This window comes from Canis lupus, chromosome 11, assembly GCF_011100685.1.
Source record: "Canis lupus familiaris isolate Mischka breed German Shepherd chromosome 11, alternate assembly UU_Cfam_GSD_1.0, whole genome shotgun sequence".
In the NCBI taxonomy this organism is placed as follows: Eukaryota; Metazoa; Chordata; class Mammalia; order Carnivora; family Canidae; genus Canis; species Canis lupus.
The window spans coordinates 57,834,866-57,851,685 of NC_049232.1; the positions used below are offsets into that span (position 1 = coordinate 57,834,866).

Genomic DNA, 16,820 nt, shown 5'->3' on the forward strand with positions numbered 1-16,820 from the left:
AGACGGCACTAAGTAAACCATAAGCAGGACCTTTATTTGTCATAGGAGAACTAAAACAAGAATGCAGAATGTCGCCTGTTTAACCTCATCTAAGAACGTGAACGTTGGGCAACTCAAAATTTTCCCTGTTTTTTGAATGTAAGTGAATGACTCCAAGAGTTCCCTGAGTATTGATTTGGGGTTACAGATAATTTTGGCAAATAGACAAATGTGCAAATATGGAACCTAAGGATAATGAAGATCAATTGTGTATGTGTATATAAAAACAAAATATATACTATATAAATGTGTTTTACATATGTTTATATATATAAGTAAAGAAATAAATAATATATAAAAGTATATAAAATACCTAATAACACAATTGTTACTATCTTATACATAGTGTTGAACTACTTGTCAGTATACTGTATGCATGTTAACAAACATTCTTTTATAAAATACATTCTAAATGGTGTTTCCCAGACCAAAGCTAAATGTGCGTTGGGTTCTAAGGATTCTGTGGGAAATGCTGATGTCAAGAAATTCTCTGTCTGCGGTGTTTGAAAAAAGCCAGTGCCTCAGACTCTTATGATATGCTTTGATGGGAACAGGGTTATGGTGCCAAAATAGAGGCTAGAATCAGTCTCCCTTTTGCAGCTGTATATTTTGTCTATTGTTTGTTACTTTGCTTTTCCAAGCTCTCAGAGCTGGACTCTATAGTGGTCCCCCTTATCTGCGGTTTTGCTTTTGGAGGTTTTAGCTTCCTTTGGCAGTCCAACCTTGTCTGGAAGCGGATGCTCCTCCTTCTGATGTAGCATCACGTTAATTATGTCAAAACGCCAGCGTCACTCACTGCTCTTTATCTCATTACACGGCATTTTATCATCTCACGTCATTATAAGAAGGGTGAGTATAGTACAACAAGATGTTTTGAGAGAGAGAGACCATATTCATATAGCTTTTATTGTTATAAGTGTGTATTTTATTGTTATGTGTATAATGTAACAGGATATTGTTATGAGTGTTTTATTAGTTATTGTTGTTAATCTCTTACTGTGCCTAATTTGTAAATTTTACTGTATAGGTATGTATGTATAGGGAAAAGCACAATATATACAGGATTCAGTACTATCAGGGGTTTCAGGCACCCAGTGGGGTCTCAGAATGTATCCCTCATGGGTAAGGGGGACTATTGTACCTCATTGGTTGGGGCACAATTTGATCTTTTTTTTTTTTTTTAAGATTTTATTTATTTATTTATTCATGAGAGACACACAGAGAGAGGCAGAGACATAGGCAGAGGGAGAAGCAGGCTCCATGCAGGGGGCCCGATGCGGGCCTCGATCCCAGGACCCGAACTGAAGGCAGAGGCTCAACTGCTGAGCCATCCAGGTTCCCCCAATTTAATATTTTTTGATAATTAAACATTGCCAAATATGATTGAGCAAAATCAGGGTTGCCTGTTTTTCTCATATATTGCACATATTTTACATGCAGCTTTCACCTGAAAAGGTATAATGTAAAATTCAGTAAAAACCTTGGTTCAGTTAATGTCTGTGCATCAGTTCATCAAATTTTGCGTCCCTATAGCTTGTTCTGGGATTCTTCATGGTCTGTGTCTTGTAATAGATGCTTTTTTTTTTTGTTTTTTTTGTTTTTTTTGTTTTTTTTTTGTAATAGGAGCTTAATTTGACAAGAAGCCATGGACTGTCCTCAATTCAAATAATTTCAAAATCTCTTATCAGATGACTCTTTTGGAAATGTCAATAATTTCTAAACTGTCAGTGCTATAGTATAAACAGTGCTACATACACTATTAATCATGAAGGTAATTTCTGGTTCTAGTCAAATAGACCTCAGGGAAGTTTGCTATGGTGACATGTTTTTCGCTTGACGGCGCTCCACTACAAGCCCATGCTGGCTGGTCTGCAGCCTGGCTTTGGTTGTTTTCATTTCCTGAGACCTATGTATTATGGATCACATCTGGTATGTTAAAGCATTATCTGATCATGAGTGCAATATTATTTTAATCTCATACAACTTCTGACAGTGACTATGTAAAAATTTTGCCTTTTAGAATTTGTATTCTCTCCCTGCTCCCATATTTTTTCTTTAACCTTTGAATTGGAAAAAAAACCCAAACAAACCTCGATTACTCTACTTGAGCATATCCTCATGGTTATGGTCTTTATGTGCTTTGTTTAATATTCGATAACTATTCAAGAGTCAAAATCTAACAGGTAATGCGAGTTGGTCATTGTGCCGTCCTGATTTTGTTTTCTCTTCTATATTTATGTACTAAACCTAGGTGCAAAGAAAAATAAATCGCAGATGTAAAAATTGATTACAACAACAAAGAAACTCCCTGTAAGAACCCACAGGATATGACCAAAACTGCAGAGACAAATCTATGGCCTTAATACTTCCCTTATTAAATGAGAATGAAAGCAAATAAACCTAAACAGAATTAAAAGGTAAACAACAAACTCTAAAAGGCTCTTATAAATCAATATGAAAAAGTACAAATATCCCAGAAGAAAAGTGGATGAAAGAAGGGCTGTCAAGAAGGTGGCCTCTAGGCAAACAGTTTTTAGGTCCCTAGAAAGGAAAGACTATCTAAGACATTTCAGATGGTACTATTGGAGCAGGTCATGCGAGGACGTGACTGCTGGTTGATCCATGAGCTGGATGTGGCAATTAGAGGCTCCTCACCAACTCTCTTTCCCTTGGGTTGTAGGATCTGCCCATCATTCCCACAGTGGGAACCATTTCCAAGGCCGCAGCCTTGAGACAGTAAGGTGCTGTTGGGACTGTCTGATAGTATAAGGGAGCGGAACCCTGTTAAGGCCTCTGTATAAACAAGATTCTGGTGGGCTGGTGTTGAGATCTCTTTACCTTGTGGCTGCTAAGACAAGTTCCCTTGCTTTTTAAACCTGCCACCCTTCAATCTGGACTGGCCTGTTTCTTTCCTCTGTCTCTCCTCACCCTGTGTTTGAGAACCAACAGGTACTTACTTTGGAACGCCTTGACCACCAGGACTGTGTGATTTGTGCCAATTATCCTCCTTTTCTTCTGCTCTGCTAAAAGATGCCAAAAGACAATTTATGAAAAGACAATTACTGATGCCAATAGATCTAATAAATGTTCATACTTACTAAATCATAAATATAATGCAAAATAAATGGAATACTATCTTTGTCCTACCAAATTGGCAAAAATATAAAAGGATAATATCCAAGTGGCCAAGGGTATAGGAAAATGAGCACTTTTATGTTGTCTGTGAAAGTGTTAGCTGATTCAGCTTTTCTGAAGGACACTTGGACCCTATGCATCATGAATCTCTTGATCCATTAATCTCACGTGCAGGATTTTGGCCTGAGGAAATTAGGGATGTGTGTAAAGGCAGATAAGGATTTCTTGCAGTATTTTTAAGAGGGGAACATAGGCTACCATGCAGTTATTAAACATACTCATTGCTGTCATTCTCAAACATTTACTAGATCCAAGATATTGTGCTAGGTAAATTTAGTATCTCACCTATGAGGTCAGAATTTTTAAAATTGTGGTATAAAGAGGTTATATAATTTATCACAGGTCACATGGTTAAGAATTAGTAAAGTTTAAATGAAACTCCAATCTTTACTATAATGAATGTTCTCTGTCACTGAACAGGTATACTTAATGACATAAGGAAATTTATTTAATATATTGCTATATGAAAAAATACCAGGCTGTATTCAATTTCTCTAATAGATATGAGACTCTTCAGACTTTCTGATGCTTTTGCTAAGTTACATTTTCCTAGGAATTAGTCTATTTATTATTTCAATTTTTTTGGCATTAATTTGTTAATATTTTATCCTTATGTTTTAACGTCTGTAAATACTGCAACTGACATCCGTTTTTATTCCTGTTGTTTTGCCTTTTTTCTTGGTCTTGATGGGGGTTTGTTAACTTTCTTAGGGCTTTCAAGGAAGCAACCTTTTGCTTTTGCAATGTTCCTATATGACTGTTTTTATTTAATTGATTTCTGATCTTCATTTTTTCCTGTCTTCAGCTTTTTCGGGTTTAATTTTATATCCTTTCTCTTACTAACATCATAAGATGAGTGCTGAGAGCATTGATTTTTTAGCCTTTCTCAATTTTCTTAGGTGCACATTTAAGGCCATGAATGTCCTTCTAAGTGTGGTGTTAGTTCTTTGTCTGTAAAAAATGAATATGTGGCTTAAAAAGATATTGTCATTCATCTCAAATATTTCTCACTTTCATTATCTTCTTTAACTGAGCTATTTAGAAGGGCATTGGTTAATGTCCAAGTATAAGGAGATTTTTTAGTTATCTTTTTGATATTAATTATTAGTCTAATTCTACTGCAGTTAGTCAGGACATGACATGTATTACTTAAATCTTCTAAAGTTAAAACTTGATTTTTGCCTCAGATTGGAGACAATTTGGTAAATTTGAAAAGAATGTGTAGTTGACAGTAATTGAGGTGTTCTGTTCTTGATCTGTCCATTAAGTTATTTGTTAATCTTGTCCAAACCTGTATCCTTACTGATGTCATATTTGTTTTTTCTATGAGTTACTGAGAAGGATGTGTTAAAGTCTCTAACCATGATGTGGATTTTTCTATTCTTTTATTTCTGCCAGTTTCAGGCTTTATGTATTTTGAGGTAACGTGCTTAGATTCATAATACAAATTTAAGCATTGTATTTTCCCTTTAGATCTATGCTTTTATCATCATAAAAAACATCCTTCTTTCCATTTGAAGAGTAGTGCTTCTGTCTTGAAGTCTGGTTTATCTTATGGTAGTGAAGCTCTACCAGCCTTCTTTTATTTTATTTTTTTAATTTTATTTATTTATTCATGAGAGACACAGAGAGAGGCAGAGACACAGGCAGAGGGAGAAGCAGGCTCCATGCAGGGAGCCCGATGTGGGACTTGATCCTGGGTTTCCAGGATCACGCTCTGAGCTGAAGGCTGATGCTCAACAACTGAGCCACCCAGGCATCCCCTACCAGCCTTCTTTTAGTGAGTGTTTGCATGCTGTATATAATTTTCCACCTTTTTATTTCCAAACTCACATATTTATGATGTATCTTTTTAATGTAATTGAGTTGCTTAGTTTTTTTAAGGTTTTATTTATTATTTATATGAGAGAGAGCACAGCTGGGGTGGGGGGGAGGGGGGAGGTGGCACAGGAGGGGCAGAGGGAGAGAGACAAACAGGCTCCCTGAAGGCAGACGCTTAATAGTCTGAGCCACCCAGGTGCTCCAAGTTGCTTATTTTTAATGACAGCCTGACAACTTTTTCTAAATTTATGTATTTGATCTGTTCACCTTCAATGTATTATTGATATCTTGGGTATAAAGCTATCATCTTCATACTTATTTGTCCTATTAATCTAAGTTCCTTTTTTTTTATTTGCTTTCTGTTAATCAAATACTTTTTTTTTTTTTTAAAGATTTTATTTTTTCATTCATGAGAGACAGAGAGAAAGAGAGGCAGAGACACAGGCAGAGGGAGAAGCAGGCTCCATGCCGGGAGCCTGACGTGGGATTTGATCCCGGGTCTCCAGGATCACACCTTGGGCCGAAGGCAGGCGCTAAACCGCTGAGCCACCAAGGGATCCCCTCAAATACTTATTAAAGTATTGTATGTATCACTACTTTTACCACTTCTGGATAATGCAAAGATGGTAGAGCAGCCCCCTGTTGCCTTCTGTGCTACTAATGTTAAGGTTATTAATGATATATTTTAAACTCCATACGATGTTATTCCTGTTATATCCTCATCAATGTTTACTTAAATATACTGACGTACTTTACCCTTTCAATTGCTTTGCATTCTATTCTGCATCTTGGCACTTCTTTCTGGGATGATTTTTCTTTCTCTCGAAGCACTCCCTTTTGTGTTTCCATGAGTACATTTGCGCTAATCACACATCCTCTCAGTTTTTTGTATTAAATGTATTTTGCTTAAAACTTTGAAGGATATTTTTGATGGATATAGAATTCTGTGATAGGAAGTGTTTTCTTTACTACATTAAGGTTATCATTCCATTGTCTTGCTTTTTTTTTCTTTCCTGTTGAGCAATCAGCTGATGGTTTTAGTGTTGTTCTTTTAAAGGTGATATATCTCTTTTCCTCTGGTTGACTTGAAGATTTTCTCTTTATCTTTGTTTTCCAGTTTGAGAATGCTGTGGTCACAGTTTGGTTTTCTTTGTATTTACCTTTCTTGGAATTTGTAGCACTTCTTGATGTGTTTGACATTTTTGGGGGAAGAGTTTTGCCATTATTTCTTCAAGTATCACTTCTACTTTTTCTTATTCTTGCATACTTTCATCATATCCCATGTGTCTTTTAGAATCATTTCTCTACTTTTTCATTTTGATTTTCCATACTTCATTGTATATATTCTTCTCTGATGTTCTCTTCATCAATTGTCTTTTCATTTGTATGTCATCTCCTATTGTCAATTTACCATGTTTTATTTTTCAATCCCAGACTTTTGGTTTGATTTATTTTCTGCTTTCCAGTTCTCTGAAATTCTCCATCTTCTCAGTCAGTTATTGACTGAACATAGTTTATCTGTCTTTGATACTTCAATATTTGTGTCACTTGTGAGTTTATGTCTATTGCTTTTCTTGATTTTCAGATAAAGCTTATTCTCTTATCTGTCTTATCTGCCTTTTTTTTTTTTTGAGGGGCAAGCATTGTTTATGAAAAATCTTATTGATCATTTGAAGGCCTGGGTGATGTGTTTTTTTGTCCTGGGAAGATTTCCTTAGGCTTTTATATACAGTTCATCTGGACAGAGTCAATGTCATCCCATCAGAATCTGAGACCAGATTCAAATTTGAGCTTCAGTTCTTATGAGGGCTAGTCTGTTCCTAATTTACTCTTATGCTCTTTCAGAATCTCAGAAAAAGTGCAGGGTGTTTCTGAGCCTCTCCTCTTTGGCATGCCTTGAACTCAAATTTTTATTCCTGTAGTCCTGTGAGAGTGAAGAAAATTGTGCTCACGTTCTCAGCCTCTCATTCGTTGTTTATTATTTTCAGAACTGGCAGTTTGCCCAGAGGGAAAAGCGCCCCGAGTTCTGGAATTACCTTTCTTGGTTTCCTTCTTCTCTTAAATCTTGGTCCTACAACTTCTCGCTGCCTTGGCAGTTCTTTGAGACCAATTTTTATTTCAAATATATATTTTAAAACACTGTGCCCATCTTTTTCTTTTTCTTAATAGGATAGGATGGCTATTCTGAAATTATCCTTGAAGTGGAAACTTTTTTTCCCCCTCTTTTTTTTTTTTAAGATTTATTTATTTATTCAGAGAGAGAGAGAGAGAGGCAGAGACACAGGCTGAGGAAGAAGCAGGCTCCATGCAGGAAGCCCCACGTGGGACTCGATCCCAGGTCTCCAGGATCACACCCCGGGCTGCAGGCGGGGCTAAACCCCTGCGCCACCAGGGCTGCCGACCCCTCTTTTCTTATAAATATGCACAGACAAAAGACTCAAAGAATCTGGAATTTTTGTAGGAATACAGATGCTTCTGTTTTCTTTTTCACTCTCATGTGATATATGTTTCCTGAAAAGATCATGGATTGCTTAGATTTACTAAAAGTAACATATAAATAGGACATTAAAATTAGTATATAATAAGATACTAGTAGTAGCATTTATTTGTAACTGTTTAAAAATATTATTCTAAAGATAAAAGATACATAAACCAGGGGATCCCTGGGTGGCTCAGCGGTTTAGCGCCTGCCTTTGGCCCAGGGCGCGATCCTGGAGTCCCGGGATCGAATCCCACGTCAGGCTCCCGGTGCATGGAGCCTGCTTCTCCCTCTGCCTGTGTCTCTGCCTCTCTCTCTCTCTCTGTCTGTCTATCATAAATAAATAAATCTTAAAAAAAAAAACTTACAAAAAAAAAAAAGATACATAAACCAAATCACCCATAATCCCCCTGTCTAAACTTACCTTTTTTATTTCTAGTTTGTGCCTTTATTTCATATACAGATATAACAGTGCCCATGTTAAATGAATGTTTTATAGCACTGAATTTTAATAATGTACTTCGGGAAAAAATAGCCATCATATATTTTTTTCTAATACTGTATTTCTAATTCTGGCCCAACAGCTTATCATTCTTTGCCTAGAACTAAAAAGTTTGGCACATTTATAGATTTCTTGTTCTATTCAACATTTATATAGTTAAAATGTTGAATAAAATGGTTAAAAATATTAACATCACTATAAGATATAAATGGTATCTTTCTACATTTTTTTTCAAAACAGAAGAGGCATAGGAAAATTTTGCTTTAGAATATTATATTTTACTTTGCCAGCCTTTAAAAGCTTTCTTTTAGCCTGGATAGATTATTTCTGCTCTTTATTTGAAATCCATTTATCAAACTCTAGATGTATTTCCCTTCCCAGAACAATGCCTTTGTCTCATTAATGGTGACAGTATCGATCTTTAATAATACTAGACTCTAATGATTTGAAATCTTTTGATGGTATCTCTATTATCACTTACAAATTTTGGGTAAGACAAATTATTAGTCAGATTCACATAATTATCATTATGTTTACAGGCATCTTAAATTCATGGCAATATAAAATGAGCAATTTTAAATGAAAATTGCCATTAAAAATGGAAGAATTCCGACATTTTTGGTAGTTGGGTAATAAGGAGGTGAATATAGGAACTAAAAATGGATTTGTTCTCTGAAATAAAAAGTTTCAAACATTAGTGACCATTAGTGAACTGGGAGACAATTTTCTCCGAAAATGGTGCTAATAATTCTTGGTACATTAAAACATCAATCATATTATGAAAAAAAAAAATAGGGTCAGATATCCACTCTTGACCAGATATCTTGGCCAGATATCTACTCTCTTGAAAATGCAGTGACTCTAAGTTATATAGTGAATCTTACTTTTCTGAATGGCTCCAGTAAGGAACTCATACTTGAATGCCAGCTCTGGAAACTTACTTAGAGATCATAGAACCTAGCCTTTCATTTTCTAGATGAGACTCAAAAGGTTTTTTTGGGGGGGGAGGGCATCTGATTGGTGGCCAATTTCCTGAAAACTCCTAGAATAGCAGTTAGCTTTGAGCAAATGTTTTATATATGTTCCTTTTTTCCTAGAACATGGAAACCCAGTCTCCCCATTCTTGGGATAAGCACATCATGACTAGTTTGTTGTATTAATCATCTAATCTGTGACAAAAAGCAACTCCTAAATCTCTGTGGCAAATAACAATGAATATTTATTCTTTGTCCCATTGCATGTCCTCTGTGGATGAAGCTTGCCCCTATTGCTGCCAGTTGCCTCTGGTTGCAGCTCTAGTCAGGGCTCTGTTCCATATGGTTCTTTTCTATGAATCTTCATTTTGGAATCCAGGCTAATGGAGCATCCCATCTAGGATATGCTATTCTTTAGGCAGAGATTAAAAAGCTAAAGCAGGCCTCTTAAATAAGCTCCTGCTTGGAGTAAGCACTCTGTCATTTCTGCTGACATTCATTGGCCTGTCAAGCCCATGGCTAAGTCTGACTCTGGGCAGTGAGATGTGCTCTGGCCTTGCAGGTATCACAGCAAACAATAAAGATGTGTAATTCTCTTGTGGGATAGGGGACAAATAGTTGTCAGCAATAATATGAGCTATCCCACAATTGACAAATACTTTAATGTGGTACCTTTATTTGATCTGCTATTCTTTCTCAGTTCCAGCTCTGTAGAAATGCAAGCTACTGGCTCTTGCTACATTTTCTATGGCAGAACTGAGTTCTAATTTTTTCATATTAGATTAATCATTTTCGGTTACTTGGGAGGAATGTTTTCCAAAGCTGCAACAGAATTTGAGGGCCATCTGCAGCAATCAATTCTCCTTTGAATAAAATTGTTTTTACTAAACTTGAGGATGTTAATTTTCTTATAAAAAATGCTTGATGGAAGAGGGACATTATGTGCAAGAGACTGTTGTCTTTTATCTTTTAAAAGAAGACTTGCAAGCCTTCAACTTAATCCTCAGAGAAAGTTTAAACTTTAGGTGGTTAAGTATTACTGGTGGTTCTCATATGAAGATGAAAAGCCATGGGAACAAAAGGTATGTGTTCACACAGCCTTTAAAAAATGTTTCAAAAAATAAAAAAAAAATGTTTTAAGGGTCAATTTAACAATCAATAGGGTATTACATATCCTTCAAGAGCATTCTTCAAAATTTATTTTTAAGGAGAGGAAAGCTCTGTGTAAAGTGGGGGTAAGGTGGGATAAAGGAATGGAGAGGGAAAGGGGATTAGTTATTTAGGGCCTACTGTATTTCTCTTATAACTATCAAAAATGCATTTAAAAGTCAAAGCAAACCTTTAATAGATGGATGGGTAAAGACAGGAATTATAGTGAGAGAGAGGGAAAGGGTCATCTTTCTCATGCCTGAGAATTGGATGACTCTTCAGATTCTTCATGGTAAAAATATATCATGTATCTATCTGTGTCTATTAAGTGATAAGTACATTCACGTTTTCCAAGGCTGAGAGAGGGAAGAATAGAACTTCAAAGGATATAAAGGGACTAAGGAAGGGGCTCATAGAGGTGGAAAGGGCCGAGGGTGGCAGAGGAATGATGAGACAGGCAGACAGGGCCAGAGATCTGTGTGGTTCCCTAGAACATTCACCCTCTCTTTCCTTATCCTTCACAAGAGCCATGTTGGTAGAGAATTTGCTGTCATTTTGAATGTAAATGGGAAATGTGCATCTGTTCGGTGTGCTATTAAAAGAAGAATCACATCAAATTACAGGGTATGAAGTGGTAAGTTATTTCAGTGAATTACCTATTAAATGTCAGCCATGACCTAATAATATGTTTTCCTTTATATGGAAAAGCAATGCCATTCCTCTGCCATCACTAGGACTATTTCTTTCTCTGTCTTGCTTTGTTCCCCCTGCCACCAGCTGAAGCAAAGGTTCAGGTGGCAGTCATGAAACACAATGACCCTGAATAGCCTTTGTAAGAACTAACCCTTAGCCGTGGCTTTATTTACACCTTGTCTGGTGTTCTGAGATCAATCAGCCTCAGGTAAGAATCTGATAGTTTAATAATTACATAATGCTTATTTTCATAATACTGAAGACCATGAGTTATTATTAAAGAATGTGTACAGTTTTTTTCTCTTAGTTTTTCTAGGTAGAAATTTTACAGATGGCAAATTGGTATAAACAATTAAAATGAGATTTTTCAAGGCTAACATTCTATTCAGATGTGAGAATTTTACTCTATCCCAGTTAGTCTGAGTTTTTGAAAATACCTTTTCTTTAGAAGAGGTTGCACCTGCTAGTAAGTGGGCACAAGCATCCTTGATGTTTGTTGGCACTGACCATTTATCTATTTACTTAAAATTACCATGCAGCAGCTCACTCAGTCTCTTTACCCTTAGCTTCTCATGCTTTCAACTTGACAAACCCTCTTCTGAACTTGTCTTTGTTTAAAATCCAGAAAATATAAATTTTACAGAGCTGTGTCCTCCAGACGCAGGCAATGGCATTTTCAAATACCATAGCACATTGTGAAAATCCTGATGTCTTCATCCTTATAAAAATGATGGGCTTTCTTCAGCACATAAGTGAACTTTGGCCTGACCATACTGGCTTCTGTGCTTTTATGCCTGCCCCTACCACAGAGTCTCCAACTTAATTTTCTCCCTCAACTGTCTACAACTGGATGTCTGAAAGCCCGGGATTGTTGCAGTGGGAACCGTTCCAGTGGGGATCAGGGGGTGCAGCAGACTCAGTCTCAGTATTCCATCTAAGTTGGAATTAAACTTTACTTCAGACCAAACCTTGGGTGTATCTTCCATGAGGCTGGTAGGTTATCTACCCTTTGCCCATATTCATGTCCACATGAATGAGAAACCCTTGGATCTCAGTGTAGTCCCTCTCCTGCTGGCCTTACGTTGTTACTTTTGCTTCATGCCTGAGCCAGAGTGCTTTGAAATTTATATGTGACCGTAATATACCTAGTGGTAAGAGTTGGGTTCTGGAATCAGGATGACATGATATTAAATTCTTGTTCTACCATTTACTATTGGAGTAACCATGGGGAAATTATCAGCCTCTCTATAAGCTTCAGCTTTTCTCATCTATAAAATGAGGATAATAATAGTACCTCCCTTAGAGGATTGTTAAAGGATTAAGTGAAGTAAAACATATCAGATACTTGGCATCCAATGGGTTGTTCATGAAGTGTTAGCTGTTATTATTATGACTAGGATGTTGACTATTTGACTCAACTTGTATAGGTAGCTGTTACTTTAAAGCTCCTTATGGGTAGAGACTGATAGGTCCACCTGGCATATTAATGTTTATTAATGAGTAAATTAGAGAGAGTGATAGCAAGAGAGAGCATTAGAGAGAGTGATAGCAAGAGAGCACAAGCAGCGGGGAGAGGAAGAAGCAGGCTCCCCACTAAGCAGGAAGCCCTACTCTGGGCTTGATCTTAGGGCAGATGCTTAACTGACTGAGCCACCCAGGTGCCCCTTTTTAGAAGTATTTTTTATTGCTTTCTGAATATAAGATCTTGTTAGTGATACAATAAGTTACAGTTCTTTCCCTCCAGGGAAGTCACATTCTTCTGTGTGACAGCATAGTGGTGAACAAAAGTAATACAGTGGAGGCAGAAGGAGAAAAGTAGATCTAGTAGGATTATGAGAGTCTAAACCATAAAGTGATTAAAGCGGAGTATGTTTTCCTAAAAATGGAAATAACATCATTATAATTTACTTGTCAAATTATTGAAGTAAATTCAGAAAACATGGAAAAGTGTAAAGGCTAAGATTAAATCAGATAATTACTACTTAACATATGGTCATCTAGAAACTTGCTATTCACTGTGTGGTTTGGCTTCACCTTGGAGCTTGTTAGAAAGGTCCACTCTTTTGTGCCATCCAAGACCTAGAATCAGAATGTGAATTTTATCAAGATCCTCAGCTGATTTTTATGTAAATAAAAATCTGAAAAGCATTGATCAGTAGATAGTATAATATATACCAAATTGAATTAATTCTCTACATACTGGACTTCTCTTTTGGCAATTTAGAGATTAGATAACCTGAAAACTTTACTGGTATAGAATGCCTGGGGAACTAGGTAAAATATAATAGATATCTATTTGAAGGATAACTGAATGCAAGAGAAAAAGAAATTGTTAGGACCAAAACAAAAATTAAAGACAGGAGTAGTAGATGCTGAATTATATGAGTTGCCCTGAGGGAGGTGGCTGGTAGTCAAGGAGCTTATGTTCAAGTAGCTTTGGGGTTGGGGCAAGAGTTTGTGCTGAGGATATGGGCCCCATAGAATGGAAGAAACTCACCTCTGTGTTACTCCCTAGTTGCCCTGTCTTCCCTCTCTGCCTTTCAGAGTCTTTTGTTTGTTTCCTGTATAATGTCCAGGGTTTTTAGTTGTACTTAGTGGGAGAGACAGGGAAAAATAGGTCAGCTCCATCTTCCCAGAAGTAGAAGTTCAGATAACTGTTTTTAATCACCCGTTTTGCAAGTTCTCAGCAAAGCTTTGCACTTCAATGGGGGCATAGCTTTTGTATCTCTGCACTTTAGCCAAAATATCCTATTAGCATTTAGTTATATACATGTGAGGAAGAAAGGATTATAAATGCATTCTCAATAGCCATGATTGTGAAAAGTACCCGTGTTCTTACTGTTTTAGGAAGAACACATAAGCATGTACCTACAATTTTTTCCTTCTTTTTTTGGCTTTGGGGAGATTATTCTAGAAAGATAGGTCTTGGGAAAATGATTAAAGTGACCAAATTCCATTGTTGAAAAAAATGTTATTTTGCATCCTTTTCTACCTGTTATAACTTGAGGACTATTTATGACTTCTAGTAAGGTGGCAGCCAGCTTACTAGAGTATAGGTTAGATAGTGGTGGACTGGGGTCAGTTTGTACTGGCCTGTGAGAGGTGAATGTTCTTAGCAATTCTCCAAGGCAATAAACATAGCCATTGTTAAAAAATTATATAAACTTTCAATAAATTACATTAAAAACAAAGGTAACAGTCAAAATGTACTATTTCCTAGTTTAAAAAAAAATGTGTTCTTGAGATTATGTCCAAATTATTATCTATGCTCTTGAGATTTCATACATCTGTTGTTTGTGGGGTGTAAACACTGTGTATTGGCATCTTCTGTGCCCCTCTTTCTACCTCTGTGTTCAATGAGGTCACCTCGATAGCCTGACATCAACCACAACGAGGGTATTTAACTACAGAAATCCCAAATGTTACAAATCAGGGCTTTCCTCCTAGATGGCCTGTTGTTAAACATTTTCCAGGACACCACTGAGTTTAGGTCATTTCCCCAGATTCTCTCTATTCCTGAAAATAATTTTTCTCATTCTCCAAAAACTTGCCCTATTTTAGGAGCTTTTGAGTTTCCAACTTAAATTACTTGCATTTTATGTAATGTAATAGCGAGATAAGAGCAAGTGTTTCTTCAGCCTTCACAGTCCACAGTGGGAAACAGATATATGTTTCCTATTATTCTGCCTTTTGAAGGATCCTTGACGATGGAGCTGATGCTATGTTCAGATTAACTATGTGAGCAGAAGGGGTGGGGGAAGGGGAAGACAAATGACTTGTTTTTTCAATGCAGCTGCTCTGGCTATTGTCTTTAATTACACTCCTGCTGGACTGATAAGGAAACTGGCTTCTGACAGCTGTGAGGAGCTACTATGCCGCAAAGCCCTATCTCTTTTGGGGTATAAGCAATATCTCCTGCACTGAACAACATAGACATGATTATTTTTGGTAACTGTAATTGGCTATATTTCTATGTTTAGGGCCTTAATTTTCTTAAAGCGACATGACACCCGTTTGGAAGTTTACCTAATGCATGTAGTGAGGCAGGAGATATTAGTGGTTAAAATGTAGATACGTTTTTAAAGCTTTTCAACTTACTACTTACTCATATTATTTTGCATTTAAAAATATGCTGATACCTGCGTGAAGACATGACTGATAACTATATTGGTGCCTTTTCCTTTTCAGTTTGGCCAGAATTCTCCTAGTTTGGCTCTTCTGAATATTCCCATAATGTGAACGCAAAACAAAGACGCACGATATAGAAACCATGTGTCTTAATTTTTTGGTGGGAAAAGACACATTTCTATCTTTTATCCCTGTCATCTTCACCTCCTTTGTTGTAAATAGACAAACACCAAAGCAAGAAAGCATTGTAGGAAGACAAATGTATTACTGTATCACTCAAGTGCCAAGGGAGTGTCGTTTGAGAAAAGGTACACCTGACTCTTGTGCACTGCAGGGTGGAAAGTACCTGTGACTTCATTTATTAATGTGGCTTCAATTTAGAATCTACAAAATGTGATTAAAAAGCCCTGCTCCCTATTAGAGTATTTTAGAATAACCTACATAAAATTGGGCGTGAAATAATTAAACATTTAATGTGGAGCTGTTAAATGTATTTCCTCCGGAATGTCATTCCCTCCAGGTTTCTGTCTGATGAAGGAGTCATTTTAACTTTCCACTTCAAGCAGATATATATTCTTTGTGTCAAAGAGACTTTGGGATATGTTAATCCCGCTGCCAGTGCTCAGCTACAGCACAGGGAACACTGGGGCCCAGAGAACCAGCTGTAGAGCACTCAGGTTGGAGAGCCAGGGAGCTCCAGCACCAAGCAGCCGTCACAGCATTACCCAGAGTCTGTGGGAGACAAGCAAAGCCAGATGTGTAGGGATTTAGGTTATGATGAAATCAGTCCTTTGAATTCATACTTAAGCAGAAACTCAGGTCTTTATATTAAGGGTCCTGAAATACACATAAGACTTCTAGACATCTCAGCAGAGGACTGGGTGGGAATGGGAGCCATATATGCTGAGCCATTCAGAAAAGGATCCAGAGAGAACCATCTGAGAAAGTCTGACTAGTCTGAGCCTGCTGGTTAATTCAGGCTAGTGCTGTGGTTAAGGGTATGGGCTCAGGAGTCAGGTCTCTGGGTTTGTAGCCTGAATCTGCCATGCAATAACTGTGTGATCTTGTGTTCCTCAAATTTAGTCATGCTATCTCTAAAATAAGAGTAATGATAGCATACCTCAGCTCATGTAAAGCTCTTAGCAACGTTTCTGGGTCCTAGTAAATTCTCCATAAATGTTTGCTGTACAAATACAATGCAATCATATTATTATTAGTTCCATAGTGAAATGAGACACATCAGAATCCACTTGACATTTTTTATGGCTTTTTAGTGTATTAGTATACTCCATGAACTGTGTTTTGTTCTCATTACAAAATGAAGGTTTAGGAATCCCCCATCAATCTTTTTATATTCTTCATAATGTTCCTAAGCAGAGAATCCTTAGGGTATTATTCTACATTGAACTTAGTTCAGGGGGACCCCACCTGACTATTAGGCTGACCAGGGTGAACACTGGAGTCATATAAGCAGGACCCTCACAGAATGTACGCTTTCCTACGTTTAATTTTGTCTGAATTTTCTGTTAATTTAGTTTGTATCTTGAATGTGCCTCTTGTGTGTGGTGAGGCAACATCTGAGGATACAGTGAGGCTACTGTCCTCTTTTACTCATTGCCAGGTATGGGACAAGGTCTACAGTGAAGAAGCAGGAAGAAAGTCTCTGAAAGCCAGGGTGACATTTATTCTAAGAGCAACAAGATATCATTGATGTTTCTTGGGATGAGACAGGACACAGGGCTGCCGTAGAGTCATTCCAGAGCTCCTCTTCTCACTCAGGAATTCATTTCTCCTTCCTCTTGCCTCCACTTCACATTATTTTCTTTCCTTCCCATTTACA

At 37.1% G+C, this 16,820-nt stretch overlaps 1 long non-coding RNA gene across 1 annotated transcript; it reads right to left on the reverse strand.

The window, feature by feature from the left end:
* Positions 1-2,165: 2,165 nt before the first annotated feature.
* LOC111098108 lies at positions 2,166-12,935 on the reverse strand. The gene is made up of 3 exons (XR_005367059.1): positions 12,887-12,935; positions 2,997-3,062; positions 2,166-2,286 (listed from the first exon to the last, which is right to left on the reverse strand). It is a non-coding gene; the product is annotated as an uncharacterized LOC111098108 (long non-coding RNA).
* Positions 12,936-16,820: the final 3,885 nt, after the last annotated feature.